A 14034-nucleotide genomic window follows, 5' to 3' on the forward strand; every position below is an offset into this window, starting at 1 on the left:
ATCCAGGGAGCTCTAGTCCAGACCCCTCACCTTGTGACCAAAGAACTTGAGGGCCAGAGAGGGAAGGGACTCCTCCAGTGCCATGGAGCCAGCCAGCAAAGGACCAGGACCCCTATGCCCTGCTCCCACCCAGCGTGTAGTGCAGAGCCTCAAGCACCCAGCAGGGCATCTAGCACATAGTAGGAGCTCAGTAATACTTGCGGGACTAAAGGGATTTTGCCATCTTGCAACACCAAACAATTCCCCGTGGACCACACACTCTGCCTCTCTCCGGGCAGGGCCACCTGCACTCCTGGATCTCTACCCCTTGTTCCCGCTTACGCCTCTGTGCACCCTTGGGTGAGTACTGGGCTTCTCTAGCAGCCCCACAAAGTCACATGGAAGGGCATTAGGATCTGGCAAAAGGGAGCCTTCAGATAGCACTGAGAAACAGAGGGATGGGGACATCTGTTTGGAGATGGGCTTTCCGTCTGGGCGGGCTTGTGGCCGGAAACTGTACGGCATTCTGCAGTGGCAGTGTTCACGGACACAGTGAAGTGGGGGACGGATGCTGACCAAAGCCCGAAGCCAGGCTCGGCAGCCCATCTTCCCATAGGCTGTAAAACCCAAAGGCTCGGGCATCTGCTACCCCTGCCAGTTCAGATGTGTGCAAAAATCTTATACTTTCTCGGGCTTCTCTGTTTTCGAGTCTCTGTCTCCTTAAGCAGGGAGTAAGGCCCATGAGACAGGGGGCTGTCAGATCTGCCTGTGTGCCCCATGGCCCAGTGGGGTGCCTGGCACATGACAGGCACTTGGTCCATAAACGGGGGATTGGCCAATCAGTCAGAATGAAATTGCCACACTGGCATCTGGCACATAGTAGGCTCTCAGCAAACTGTTTTAAGGAAAGAAGGGATAAAAGGAGGAAAGGAAGGATGGATGGAAAGACAGATGCAGGAAGGGAGGGATCAATTGGTCTGAGTCTTGGCTTGCCATGGAAGCAGCGGTGCCATGGAAGCCTGGCCTCAGCCCTGCAATAGCAGAATCCCTCCCCCAGGACCGAGCTCACAGGAGAACAGAAGAACCTGGCCCAGAAGGTCTGTTTCAAAGGGCCTCCCCTCCAGCTTGAGAACACTGTGCCTTTCGGGCTTCCCAGGGGGCTTCGGTGGCCACAGTGCCTGGCACCAGGGTTCCAAGGACATGGCCAGAGGCAGAAAAGGTGGGGTGACTGATGCCTGCGAGGGAAGAGTGGCGCAGGGGGAAGGAAGCCCCCCCACACGCCATGTCTAAGACAGTGGCTTAAAAAGGGAGAGCCCAGGAGAGCGGGAGGCGGGACCGAGGAACAAATGGGAAGCAGGAACTCAGCAAAAACGAGGTTGGTGTTGGGGGGAGAGCATGCAAAGATGGGCAGAGGCCGCTGGGAGGGAGGGAAGACGGCCAGGCATGGGGGCCATCCCCTCTCAGAGCAGATGGAACAATGGAGCCAGAGGGTCCGTGACAGTTGGTCAGAGGGAAGAGAAGCAGCAGAATGCGGAGAGGGGCCTGCCTCACCCCAGGCAGGGACAGACACCCCCTTCCAGCCCTGAAAACACTGCGGGAGGAGAACTCAACCAGACCCAGAGAGTGCAGAGAACCACCAGGCAGGGGAGGAATATTCAGGGACTGACGGATGAAGCCGCAAAGCCCGTGGCCAGGATTTGGGCTAAAATTACAAGCCAGGCGACAGGAGCGCACACCAGAGCAGCCTGGGACCATAGATTTTCCCTAGAACCCAACCACATCCTGCCCTAGTTTCTTCCCTGATTGATTAAGCAGCGTGATCCAACAGAAAGAGCTCTGTTAGGGCATCAGACGGGTGTGGGTTTGAATCCCGACCAGCTCTGCAACCCCAGGGAAGGGGGGTTATTCTCTGCCATCTCTCATCGGCCGCGGAACACAGGAATAATAATGCCTACCACGCAGTGGGTTATAAAATTTAAAATAATCTCTGTAAAGGACTTGTCCACAGAATAGGGGCTCAAAAGATCATCAGTGTTGCACACCAAGACTTCCCAACCTCAGTCATTTGGGCACCACCCTCATTACGTTTGCCGAATCCAGGTACCACCTATATTGTTATTAATTGAACGCTTCTCTGTGATTGATCCTGTTTTAGCCTCATCCTAAGCAATAATAGCCAAGGAATTATTGACTTACTGCACTAGTGAAAATTTAAACACACGTTAAAAATACTTCATTTAAATCTGTTGAAATGTTCATCCCTCTACCAACTAAATTCATCTCAGATACCACAACAGTCCATCATTCACTTTGCAAAAGCGCCATTCTGACTTATAAACCATCCACCAGGTTTGAAAAAGGTGGAGAGACTGGTGTCCCTTCATAGCCATTACTCACAGGCTTTCTTCTTTAGTGATAGAGGGGCACCGGGGTGGAAAGCAAAGAGGTCAGAGGCCAATCCACAGAAACTGCTTGGACTCCAAGAGCCTTTCTGTGGCATAGGGAACTCCGCTTTTCGTTAAAATTTGACCCATTCTTACATCTCTGGAAGGACAATGGTATGGGCCTACAGCGCAGAGAGGCTGCGAGCCTATCTCCCTTGCTGACAGATGGGCTTGAGCTGGAGGACTTGCCCTCTGTTTTTCTATAGGGTCTTCAGGACCCCAAAGAGGGTCAGGAGATGCCCCCTCCCAAGACCACCTAAGTGAGAGGAGTTAACTCTTTCCTCTGTATCTACTAGAAGTGAAGGGATGTCTTTCTCCACCCTGGAGTCTCTCAAACATGGAGGGATTTGCCCCTCGTGCATAGACGTGCTATGAGACTTCTCAGTAATGACTGTCCTTGGGGTGAAGCCAGCCTCGTAGGAATAGTAATGACTGTCTTGCATGAGAGTAACGGCAGAAAGGATTTGGAGGGATATAGGACAGGTTTGCAGTAATGTGGGTTAGGACTCCAGCTGTTGGGTCAGAACAGAGGAACGTAGGTATATTCTCCCTACCTTTGGTCCCGACTCAACCACTTGGTTTCACAGGCTCAGCTATAGAGCGTGCTCTTGAATTTGTAGTTTCAAACTTCACCCCGAGTGTGTTTATCCAGAAGATCCAGCACTGTCTTGTTACAACCTAGACTGCTGAGAAGAGACAGTTATTTCTTAAACAGTTGAACAAATCAACACATTATTAAAGGTATAAACTAATTGCAGGGTAGTAACGTGGGGGCCTGGAAATACATCACCATCTAGCCGTGAACGGAGAGGCCGGGAAAGAAAGGATGCCTCAAAGAAAAAATTGGGAGCAGTGTGCTTTCCTTTTGGAGGGGCCTGAGCTGTCGTGAACTAGTTGGCTCTAAGAGCCCCCTTTGGGATGGCAGGCGTGGGGGAAGTAAGCATTCTCGCAATGAAGCTGATGGGATTTTAATAGCCAGACAGATGGCCTGAGAAAAAAGGAAGATTTTTTTTCAAATGAGGGAAAACACTTCCATAGCTTCCCTTCAATTAAAACAAAGTGAGAGCCCTCCATGTTGGGAAGATTTATTACCATTATTAGTATTGTCAGTTTGGAGGTCTTCTTTTTAATAATTGCATGATTAAGCATCAATAATAAAGTAGGGTAGTATTTTCCAACAAATTAGAGGGTGTAGCTGTCCACTGACTTTCAGGGCAATTATTATCACTTTGGCTTCATTTGAGTTCACAATTTTATAATGATCCCAAATAATTGTGTTGTTGCTCTTCTTATTTATACAATACAACATGTATTGCTTATTGGATTTTTTTGGTGGCCATCCCCCTAGCAACTGCAGGTTCCATACAAGCCATCGGTGAGCAGCCAGCATTTCTCAAAATCTTGGATCACAAAGTCTAGGAAGCCATCGGTGAGCAGCCAGCATTTCTCAAAATCTTGGATCACAAAGTCTAGGAAGGTCTTCGAAAAGAAGGAGAGTCTAGAGAGGGAAGGAAGAGAAGAAAACACCTGCTGAGCATCCCCCTGGGTGCTAAGGGCTTTTATTGTATTCTTAGAGTAACACACAGCATCTGTGTAAGGGTCCCGTGTAGCAGGGAAGAGACTAAGGAGCTGAAAGATGAAGTAATTTGCCCAAAGTGGCACAGCTAACAGGTGCAGAATTGGGAGTCAGTTTCAGGGCTCCCACTTCACCCTCTTCACTCCAGCAGGGTGCTTCCCACCCTGTAGCTCCTTCTCTAGGTATTACACACTGTGAGAACCATCCCTGTCCGTGGAGATGGGCTATTCAGAGGTTAAAAAAAAAAAAAAGGCAGCAAATCCACAGGAGAATTCTGCCTCCTGGTCTGCCTATGTTACCCTTCCGTAATTCAATGATCCGATTCTCCTAATGGCTGAACACTGTAAAGATAAGCTGATGGTAGAGGGATTGCTGATCCCCAAGAGCATGCAGCCCAGGCATCCTTTGGCTGTGCCAAGAATGGACACCATAGAGAGAGGAGGAAATGACATTCCCTAGGAAATGTACATGTACCAAGCACACACCTACCATGGGCTGGATACTCTGGGAGCTACAACTGTATAGACCTTCTTTCATTCAATCCCTACAATGTTTCCTGCATGGCAGTGATTACCATTGCACAGATGAGAGAACTGAGGCCAAAAGAAAAATGACCTTTTCGGGTTAGTTGTTGGTGGAGTTTGGATTCAAATCCTGGATACCCAGTGGATTCCAAACATTAGTAATCAATTTTACTTAAGCATCAGGGTCATAAATTTTTATAAAGGACAAAAGGAAGAAGGAGTGGGAAAGATTAAGGATGTGACCCGAAAAGAGACTGAGAATAAAGGTGGCTGCCCAAAGGACTATGGATTTAAGTCCTTTCTTGTCCAAAAGGTGACACTCAAATCCAATTGAGCAAGCACTCACTGGTTGTCAACAATGTGCACATCATGGCCCTAAAGCCTCGGGTGCCAACCAAAGGTCTGGATTTACTGCCTTCTTCCATTTTAGAAACTTTTGATGCTGAATAAAGGATGTACTCTTTTTCCCTACAGAAAGATAAAATAATTTAGTTGCTCTTCATTGTGCTGTTTCCAAATAAGAAAGTTCTGGTCTCTGTACTAGGGCGTTTGGATGCATTCTCTGTGCTAAGTTGCTGCATTGGTTAGCTTTAGGCTTTGAGCTCTAAACCAACTGCAAGTGAGGGTGGAGGTCTGAAGAAAAAGAAAAAGGGAAAAGTCACAGAAATACAACCAAAAAGAGAACAAAAAAGATGACAGGTAGATAGATGGTGGCTGGATAGATGAATGCATGGATAGATAAATCGGTTGATCAATCCGATAGATAAAGATAGGCAGATCTTGAGCTTCTAACTTATGAAGAAAGCAGATAAAATTTTTTAAATAAAATAAAACATAGGCCATGATTTTTCTATTTTTCATTTCTATACTTTATTAAAAAATTAATTTATGGGGCACCCGGGTGGCTCAGTCAGTTGAGCATCTACTCTTGATTTTGGCTCAGGTCGTGATCTCAGGGTCATGAGACTGAGCTCCACATTGGGCTCTGTGCTCAGCAAGGAGTCTGCTTGGGGTCCTCTCCCTCTGTCCCTGCCCTTGCCCTTGCTCTCTTTCTCTTCCTCTCAAATAAATACATCTTAAAATTTTTAAAAAATAAAAAATAAATTTATAAAAAGGTTGACAGGAGAAAAAGAATGAAAGAGTACAGGACAGAATCAGAGTTGTTAGATGTGGTGTGCTGGTAACAATGTAGGTAATGGTGAAGGAGGTGATGGTGGTGGTGGTGATGATGGTGGTGATGGTGGTGGTGATGGTGGTAGTGATGATGGTGGCAGTGGTGATGGTGATAATGGTGGTGGTGATGGTGGTAATGGTGGTGGTGGTGATAATGGTGGTGGTGATGATGGTAGTGGTAGTGATGATGATGGTTGTGGTGGTGGTGATGATGATGGTGGTAGTGATGATGATAGTTGTGGTGGTGGTGGTGATGTGATGGTGGTAGTGATGATGATGGTTGTCGTGGTGGTGGTGATGATGATGGTGGTAGTTGTGGTAGTGGTGATGGTGGTGGTGGTAGTGGTGATGATGATGGTGGTACTGGTGATGGTGGTGGGGATGGTGGTAGTAGTAATGGTGGTGATGATGTTGGTAGTGGTGATGGTGGTAGTGGTGGTGGTGTTGGTGGTGTTAATGGTGGTGGTAGTGATGGTGGTAGTGGTATGGTCGTGGTGATGGTGGTGGTAGTGATGGGGTAGTGGTATGGTGGTGGTGGTGGTGATGGTGGTGGTAGTGATGGTGGTAATGGTATGGTGGTAGTGGTGGTGATGATGTTGGTAGTGGTGATGGTGGTAGTGGCAGCGGTGCTGGTGATGATGGTAGTCGTGATGGTGGCAGTGGTGGTGGTGGTGATGATGTTGGTAGTGGTGATGGTGGTAGTGGCGGCGGTGCTGGTGGTGATGATGGTAGTCGTGATGGTGGCAGTGGTGGTGGTGGTGATGATGTTGGTAGTGGCGATGGTGGTAGTGGTGGTGGTGCTGCTGGTGATGGTGGCAGTGGTGGTGGTGATGATGTTGGTAGTGGTGATGGTGGTGGTGGTGATGGTGATGGTGATGAAGAGGTAGTAATGAAGGTGGTAATGAAGGAGATGGTGATGGCAGTGATGATCATAGGGATTATTCTCATAATAAGAACATTTGGAACATTCTTCACAGTATCCAAAGCCTTTTAACTTCATTTTAGAAGAGAAACCCTGTTCATAGCAATATGCTGGATTTATCAAAACAACAACTATTTCTAATTCTAGTTCCACCCCTAGTGTCACCCCAGCTCAGCCAAGTTCAGAGAAAAGCGAGGAGAGCAGCAGGCTCTTCCTGCATCAAACACAAGTGGACCGTTGGACAGGGACGAGTAAACAGTTACAGAAGGGAGGACGAGCCTCCAAAATCCCTCTCGTGCCCTCCCTCAACCACCTGCCCCCAGTCCAAGGTCATTCACCCAAATCAGTCCCCAAAATTGATAGTACGTAATGTTCTTTTCACCTGATAGCTGCTTAGGAACTTTGATGAAATGCAAAAATGATTGTGGTCTGGTTTCTAGTGGCTAAATAAAAATCATTTGTGATAATTGAAACATATTTACTTTTTAATTAGGTAGCAGCCGAGAACGAGGAGTCCACGGAGAGCAATCTCCTATAACCTCTTAAGGAGTCCCACTGACATAGCGAGGGGGGTGTTCAGTAGCTGGTGCCTTTGCTCTTTTCCACATTTCCCTGTAAAGACCTTTAGCCCTGGGCTGTCCACAACACTTCCCCAGAACTGCTCACACATCATATTTAAAAGAAAAAAAAAAAAAAGAAAGAAAATTCAAAATGCTGATGGATATGCTGCAAACAAAATGATTTCTTCAAAAAGAACCTAATAACTGAACATCAGATTAAGGTACGGGCAGCTATGCAGTTTCCTCTGGTCATGCCAGGTGCCAAAATAATTTCCTGCCCTGGGTTGTGCTGAAAACTTCGGGAACACTGGCTGTGTTGGAGGGCTGGACATTCCAGCAATAACACAAACCACGTGTCTTTGGGAAGAGGGGGTGTGATGACATTGATGACCAGAGAAGGGTTTGAGGAGTGGGAGAATCAGGTCAAATCCCTGGAAATGTACCTGGGGAGAAGAAAGTTTGCGCCAGGGGTAGAGTTGTGTCTTCAGCATTAAAAGAAGGGGCTAATATCACCTGTAGAAAGGGAAGGTAAGCGTCTGGCTCTGGTCCGCCAGGGCAGGGGAGGGGAACAGGTGTGAATGACTAGCATGGAGGGGGAAATTAGGTCAGATCTGTAGTGTGGGGAGGCGTAGGGGAAATGTTATCGCATGTGCATGGGGAAGGATGGAGCCAAATTGGGTCACGTCTTTGTGGAAATGATGAGAGAATTGGGTCAGAACTGTGGGGGAGAATGCTCGAGAATTGGGTCGTGTCTTTGGATAGAAGGGGGAATTGGGTCAAAAGTGAATGTGTGTGGAAAGAGGGTAGTAGAAGGTGATAGAGAGAGTGGGCTGATTCTCTAAGATCAGAGGGGAAGGGGATGAGGAAGCATCTTTGATTCATACAAGGGTTAAAAACTGAGCTGCTGCCTGATGGTCATTTTCTCCCAGTTCTGCGTACTTGCTGGCTCCCCTTCACATAACGTTGGACAAAGTCAGGCTTTCCTCCTCCCACCCTAAATTGTGTGTCATAAACCTCAGCCAGGACAGGGTGTGATTCATTCTTCAGAGCTTTGCAAGCCAACCCCAATTGGCATTTGGGGAGCTAACAATTCCATAACTTGGTGTGGCCTCGTTTTGCCTGGGATGTAAGCCTGGTGAGCAGCCACCCTCCCTCTGAGCTTCAGCATATCAACAAATTCAACACCAGTTCTCTCTTCTTTCCACCCGCTGGCGTTGTTGCCTGACCTCATGACTCGGAGCCTCAAAGTACATTTTGTAAATAACAGCTGAGTAATAAGTTCGTATTAGTGACCTCCAAACTGGCTTTGTTCAAGTCCATGCAATCAGGGGGCAGCCAAGCCACAACAGTACTCAAAACCGTACTTAAAAGGAATGTGCTTTTATTAATTAACTGAGTTCCTATTGGCCACTTGGTTGAATAGAACTATTCTCAGGGCAAAAACAAAATGTGCTGTTCACAACTCTGTCCGCTGTGACACTCCACGGAGAAAATGTATTAAATCCGCAGAACTTTATTACGATTGAACAGAGCCACGGGGTCAGCACATGCCAGTATAGACTTCTCTGGTAGTTTCAGCTTCATTTACGCCCATGTGGGTGAAGAAGGGTTTCTATTAAAGCAGACGGTACACCCCCGACCTGCCGGGTCCTCTTGGGACCTATGTAAGGAGTTATAATGAAGCTGCCCAGATAGGACGTCATTGGTTCAATCTGCATTTCGACTTCTTCTGAGAATTCCCTTCTATTGAGATGGGTCATAGTGATTAAGGCTTCAGTGGAGTATGGACCACTCTGACGCATCCCAGAGAAAGATGCTCGTGTAGACAGTACAGTGGTAGGGAAACCATATCATTCCCTGTGCCCCGTACAATGTTTAAGAAAGGAGAGACCAAAGCACCAACGCTTCCTATTCTAAAGGAGGTGCTGGGGGTATTCTGGAATTACGGGGATGGATGTCTGACAAATACACTTTTAGATCCAATAAGTTGACTCTGGTGTTCCTGGGCTCTTGGAATCTTTGAATGTAGAAGGATCTTGCAGAGTCTGAAAGCCATCGCCAGGAAGTGGAGAGAGAAGGACTGAAAGAGAGCCATTCCCTCTGCAATTCAAATCAAACCTTCATTTTCCTCCGCAGAGTTATTTTAAGTCATTCATTATTATTTTTCCTCTGAAGCGGAGGCCGTTTGATACCACAAGATTGTAAGAACCAAAGAGCATAAAGAGGACACTGAAGTATTATTCCTGCTGCAATTTCAGTTGAATTTGGTGCTGACAAAAGATTTTTAAAATACACACACGCGCGCACACACACACTTCATATTACAAGAGGCAGAGAGAGAGAGACAAGTCTTCTGATCGGCAGCTGAGGGAAATGAGGTCCCTGCCATTTTTCCAGGGCATTCGCGAGGCTGGCCCACAGCTGTTCCCAAGCAGCAGGGGAGGGGAAACGGCACCAGATGTGGAGACAGACAACCTGGGCTAGAGGCCGTCTGCTTTTCCACTTCTGGGCCACGTGACCTTGACGGGGGCCCTTTCTTCACCCTCCGAGGCTGTCTGCCCCTCTGGAAAACAGACAGGGCAGGGAATTCCTAACACCTCAGTAGGGAGCCACAGGGTACATAGGAGCCTCTCGCAGAGTGCCTCCTCCTCCTCCGAGCAGTCTCCCTAGAAAGGGGTGTTGCCAAGGCCTGGGCTTCGCAGGGTGGATCTGAGACTCCAGTGACTTAAAATAGGAGTCAGCTGGTGACCTGAGGCCAGTGGCTTCGCCTCTCTGAGCCTGGTGGTTCTCATCGGCAAGCTGAGCGAGACTGCTGTTGCAGTGAGCTCCTGACCTGGGATATGTGCATGACACACGGCAGGTACACCGCGAGTGGTAGCAATCTGCCTGAGTTGCCGGTGGTGAATACTCTTCTCCTGGAGAGAGGGCCGTGGTCCCAACCAGCAAAGGGTCTGCCGCTGCTACTATAGAGTCAGGTTTGGAGGCACTTCCAAGACCACGGTAATTAAAGCAAGATCAAAGTGCAGCCTGCTGGCGTGTGCTTGCGGCCACAGGGAGGGCAAGATCAACTGCGTCTGTGAAAATTCACACGTGGCCGCACGCATCCCGTGTCTAGCCTCCTCAGGAGACAGCAGAGGCGGGCGTATGCTGGGGGGCAAGCCTGCTCCACGAGGGCTGGGGCGGGACCACAAGGGGGCCCTGGTACCCCACAGGTCCGGTGTGACTGGTAAGCACCCACCACGTCCAAATCTGCCTCCCTCTCTGTGCCTCCCTAAAATGAGGAATGGGGGGCACGCCCACTTCCTGGGGTCGCTGTGAGGGTGCAGCCCGACAGCACAGAGAGTGCTCGTCTGAAAGGACGGTGGCTGCCACTACCATCTTGTTATGCCTGTTGACGTCTCTGTTGTCAGTGACAGTCACAGAATATTCAGATCAGCCTTTCTCTCCCTCCCTCTCTCTCTTTCTCAAATATCTCTCTACGGAAAGGGAGGGGGCGGTGAGCTGGGCACTTTGGAGCCCCTGACTCCGCAACGACAGCCGTGTCTTCGGCTTGTAGGGTGACATCAGGAAGCTTAATGTAGCCCGGCAGGCCTGTGGTTGTTTGATGGGACATAATTCCTAGGACCGTTATCCATACAAATGAGACTTGCCATCTTGGACGTACTCCCAGCTCTCTGAAAAGTCAACATCAAAAAGCGCCCGTGTCACAGGCTGGAAGTCACTCCCACCTGGCCTCAGAAACTCTCCGAAGCTGAAGCTTACCTGTTGGGTCAGAGAAGGAGAAGAGGGGAAAGGACGGATACTTTCCCATCACTCACCTCGTTAAGGTGCCGTATTTCATCCTCCCCCAGGTGTAAAAACACCAAGAGCCAGAATTCACTGAGCACTTACTATGTGCCGGGTGCTGTTCAAAATGACTGGCTTGTATTATTTCATTTTAATCCTGTTAACCACAACTCTTGGGGATCTTCCTATGGTTACACTTGTACAGATGAGGAAAGAGGCCAAGGGAGAGTCGCACAGCCAATCACCAGAGAGCGGGGTGCAAGCCTGGCTCCAGGGTGCCCGCCTTGAGCCCCTGCAGCACAGGGCACCGTGGGTGGGAGCACGTTCTAGGGACTCAACCGGGCTGCATCCAATCCAACTCTTTCGTGGCCTGCCCTAGGCCTTGACTTCCTCATCTGTAAAATGGGGATTGATAGGGTCCTTGTCACAGGTGTGGTTTAAGCATTGAAGGAGAATGAAATGAGTTTACCCTGGGTCCCTGCTGAGGAAGAGGTGAAGTCGCTTTCTCCTGGTCGCCCCTCCCCCTGCTCAGAGGCCGCAGAGCCAAGACGGCAGCCAGGCCCCGTGGCACCATCATCCATGGACCCACATCAGCCCGCAGCTGTCAGCTGCAGGGTAGGGGCCCAGTCAGCCCATCTCCTTGGTCTCCAGGGCTAACTCGGCCAAGCACGGGCACCACCAGGGCTTTCTTGATCCTGAGGGAGGGATTGGCCACCAGCTGCCCAAGCCCCATGGCCCACCAGCAATCAAGTGCAGTTGTGAGAGAGTCACATGGCCTGTTACCAGATCACCCTGTCCCCTCACTCACTGGCACTACCCCCTCCAGATACCCGCTGCCACCTCTCCCGCTTGCCTGAGCATTGTCAGTTCCTGGAAGTGACAAGTAGAGATGACATATGTTAGACCTCTAGCACTTCATCAACTGTAAAGCACACTGCCCAGGTGGGGGCTTGGCGTGGAGGCCGGAACCTCTGGGCAGAGTTCAAAGCCCTTCTTCCCCTACACGAGCTCACTGACTCCACTTCCTCCAGCAATGGTGTGGCAGCAGGGTGCCAGCCCTCTCTGCTTTCTCCCAGCTCTTGGAGTCACACCGCCTTCTTCACATCTCCCCTCGCCCCCCTCTCCCTCCGCCCACAGTGCTCTTGTGTCTTCCTTCCACCGGAATGACCCCTCCGTGCAGATGCTGTTTCTACTGCATTTAAGAATTTGTAAAAGAGATTGGTGTGTGTTCTGCGAGATATTTTCCTCATAGGTAGGCTTCTGTCCACATAAAAGGTTTACCAATAGTCCTGCCATTATTGGAGTTCAGAGAATTTGACTTCCAGTCTTTTCTACCTTCTCTTAATCCTTTCTGCCTACTCAGCTTGATGGATCGCTTTCTTTCCCATCACCGGGCCCCCTCCCCGCTTCACTATCTTTGCCTCTGCAGAGATTCATTACCTCACTCCTTCAACACGGATCTATTAAGGTCCCAGGATGCGTCCAGCCCTATGCTTAGGGATCAAAGCAGTCAGCAAGGGAGACGCCAGCTTCAGCCCACGGAGCCTACAGTCCTTGGGTTTGCTTCTCAGACTTCAGCACAAGCCCCCAGGGGTTTGGTTAAAACACAGATTCAGATTCAGGGTGTCTGCATGGGCCACTGTGTGGGGAACCCTCGTGTAAAAGGTTGTGGGGGGGATCTGGTGAAGTCTGATGGTGGCGATGATGTGGGAGGTAGCATGTTTACTGGGAGCGTAGGGAAGGAGGACTGACCATGTGAAGGGAGAGCTGGATGGGAACGGAAACTGCTCCCAGGTTCAAGGTCCCCCCAACAAGCTGGGGGAACCTGACATCCTAAGACCCAGCTCATTAGTGTCGCTGCTCTCTATCTGCTTAGAGCCGCACTGAGGTCAGCCTGGCGGAGGGCACCTCTGTGCCTGTGGTTTCCTAGCCTCCTCCCACTCCCCGTCCCCTTCCCATCTGTTCAAAAGGCCGCCCCTCCCTGGGCCCCTTCCTGGCCTCCCCTCCACACACTCCCAGCAGCTGTGCTCTAAGTAAGGTCTGTGTTCTTCTCGTCTCTCATACCTTGGGTCCAAGGAAGGGTTTTTAGCCTTTCTGTGAATTTCCTCCATCTCTTTCTTCCCATCACTCCTTAGCGCCCTTCTTTCTTGCCTTTTGTTGAGGTTACCACTGTTCTGCTCCTCTGAGTCCCTCTCCCACCCCTGCCCTCTTATCTCTGAATATACCTCTCTTCTTTTGAAAAGGCTTGTCGTTTTTCCCACTAGTGGAAGCATCTTTCCTGGGTGAAGGGCTGGGCGAAACTGGAATCCCACTTCTGTAGCGGAAGCTCTGGGTTCCTGATGGCCTGGGAGGGAGATGGGAGCTCTGTCCTGCAGGACGTGGAGGCAGGGGCTCTAGGAAGACCCTTGGAGCACACAGCTCTGGTTGCATCTGTAACTTAGAGCCTGAGTGCCTCAGGTGTCCCAGGAAACACGGCCAGCCTTCTCCCTTTGGTCAACAGGAAGGCTGGGAAAGCACACGTGGTCAGAATATCCGAAGTGTTGTCTGTTGAGCAGTCCGTGCTTTACGGAACAGTGAGGTCCTGACACAGAGAGTGGCCTTACGGCGCTGGGGGAGGTGGCAGCTCTGAGCCCGTCTCTAGAACATGTAAGCCTGTAATCGCCTGTCAGTCACAGCCCTCATCAAGCAAATGCCAATTCTAAGCAATAGGCCTCACGAAAGGGTATGAATTATTTAAACCAATCAGCTGTCAATGAGTGGCCCAATTATGGGGGTCGAATCCAAGGGGAAAGTAGAGTGGTATTTTTCAGCCTGCTTGCAGATTGTCAGATTAATTTTCACTTATTTATTTCTGACCTTATAGAAAATATATTAGCACAAGGTCAAAATCTTTCTTTCTTTCTCTATAATCTGAGAACTGCAGAAGTGTAGGCACAGAAACCACTTTGGACCCGGCTGGCAAGCCCAGCAGCCCTGCCTGCCCTCTGGGCAAACACTGAGCCCCAATCTCTCCTTCAGAGAAATAGGTATGAGGAGGCCTGCCCAGGGAGTGTCCTGGACACTGAACGCA

At 49.7% G+C, this 14034-nt stretch overlaps 1 long non-coding RNA gene across 1 annotated transcript in view; it reads right to left on the reverse strand.

Moving 5' to 3' along the window:
* Nucleotides 1-2702: 2702 nt before the first annotated feature.
* LOC123780698 (uncharacterized) overlaps nt 2703-14034 on the reverse strand; it is a 117140-nt gene continuing 105808 nt past the window's right edge. Inside the window, exon 6 of the long non-coding RNA XR_006776489.2 lies at nt 2703-3109. This is a non-coding gene — a long non-coding RNA (uncharacterized LOC123780698). The remainder of the gene's footprint in view (nt 3110-14034) is intronic.

The sequence above is a fragment of the Ursus americanus genome, chromosome 17, assembly GCF_024610735.1.
Source record: "Ursus americanus isolate L20-20 chromosome 17, mUrsAme1.1.p, whole genome shotgun sequence".
In the NCBI taxonomy this organism is placed as follows: domain Eukaryota; kingdom Metazoa; phylum Chordata; class Mammalia; order Carnivora; family Ursidae; genus Ursus; species Ursus americanus.